This window comes from Arachis duranensis, chromosome 6 (assembly GCF_000817695.3).
Source record: "Arachis duranensis cultivar V14167 chromosome 6, aradu.V14167.gnm2.J7QH, whole genome shotgun sequence".
In the NCBI taxonomy this organism is placed as follows: domain Eukaryota; kingdom Viridiplantae; phylum Streptophyta; class Magnoliopsida; order Fabales; family Fabaceae; genus Arachis; species Arachis duranensis.
This window is the reverse complement of record NC_029777.3, coordinates 14140614-14142209: the sequence shown is the minus strand read 5'-3', so window position 1 is coordinate 14142209 and position 1596 is coordinate 14140614. Positions and strand designations below refer to the sequence as shown.

At 30.1% G+C, this 1596-nt stretch overlaps 1 non-coding gene and 1 pseudogene across 1 annotated transcript; one reads left to right on the top strand and one right to left on the bottom strand.

The window, feature by feature from the left end:
- Positions 1-1596, bottom strand: part of LOC110273421 (uncharacterized) — a 42457-nt pseudogene that overhangs the window by 18337 nt on the left and 22524 nt on the right.
- On the top strand, positions 28-131 carry LOC127740381 (small nucleolar RNA R71). The gene has a single exon (XR_008001058.1). It is a non-coding gene; the product is annotated as a small nucleolar RNA R71 (small nucleolar RNA).

Genomic DNA, 1596 nt, shown 5'->3' with positions numbered 1-1596 from the left:
ATATCTAATAGGGTCCATTCTGAAAACATGTCAGATGGACATCTTTTGGTCAACTGCTTGTATCTTTCCCAAGCTTCATAGAGGGATTCACCATCTTTTTGTTTGAAGGTTTGAACATCCACTCTCAGCTTGCTCAGCTTTTGAGGAGGAAAGAATTTATCCAAGAAGGCAGTTACCAGCTTATCCCAGGAGTCCAGGCTATCCTTAGGTTGTGAATCTAACCATATTCTAGCTCTGTCTCTTACAGTAAAAGGGAAAAGCATGAGTCTGTAGACTTCAGGATTAACTCCATTCGTCTTTACAGTATCACAGACCTGCAAGAACTCAGTTAAGAACTGATAAGGATCTTCAGATGGAAGTCCATAAAACTTGCAGTTTTGTTGAATTAAAGCAACTAGTTGAGGCTTAAGCTGAAAGTTATTGGCTCCAATGGCAGGAATGGAGATGCTTCTTCCATCAAACTTGGATGTTGGCTTTGTGAAATCACCAAGCATTCTCCTTGCATTATTATTATTATTTTCGGCCATCTCCTTCTCTTGTTCGAAAATTTCTGAAAGGTTGTTTCTGGATTGTTGTAATTTAGCTTCTCTTAATTTTCTCTTCAGAGTCCTTTCAGGTTCTGGATCAATTTCAACAAGAGTGCTTTTATCCTTGTTCCTGCTCATAAGAAAGAGAGAAAACAAGAAAAGAAAAAGGAATCCTCTATGTCACAGTATAGAGATTCCCTTATGTTAGTAGAAGAAGAAAGGGGTAGAAGAAGGGAATAAAAAGAAACACAGCTGTGAGGATTGGAAAGCTGTGAGTTGAGATGTTAGGTGAAGAGAAGTGTTAGTAATTAAATAATTGAATAGTAGAAGAAAAGAGAAGAGAATTTTCGAAAATAATTTTGAAAAAGGGTTAGTGATTTTTGAAAATCAAAGATGAATTAAAATTGAAATTAAAACTTGAAACAATTAGTTAATTAAAAAGAATTTTTGAAAAAGAGAGAGGTATTTTCGAAATTTAGAGAGGAAAAAGTAGTTAGGTGGTTTTTGAAAAAGATAAGATAAAAGATAAAAAGATATATTTGAAAAAGATATTTGAAAAAGATTTAATTTTTTTAAAAAGACTTAACTAACAAGAAACTACAAGATAAGATTCTAGAACTTAAAGATTGAACCTTTCTTAACAAGAAAGTAACAAACTTCAAATTTTTGAACCAATCACATTAATTGTTAGCTAATTTTCGAAAATTAGATAAAAAGATAAGAAAAAGATGTTAGCTAATTTTCGAAAATTTGATATAAAGATAAGAAAAAGATTTTGAAAATATTTTGAAAAATAATTTTTGAAATTTTCGAAAATTATAAAAAAAATGAAAAAGATATGATTTTTGAAAAAGATTTTGAAAAGATAAGATTTTTAAAATTGAAATTTTGACTTGACTTGTAAGAAACAACTAATTTTAAAAATTTTTGACCAAGTCAACCCAAAATTTCGAAAATTATGAGAAAAATAAGGAAAAGATATTTTTTGATTTTTAAATTTTGAATGAAAAACACAAAAATGACCCAAAACATGAAAATTTTGGATCAAGACACAAGATGCATGCAAGAA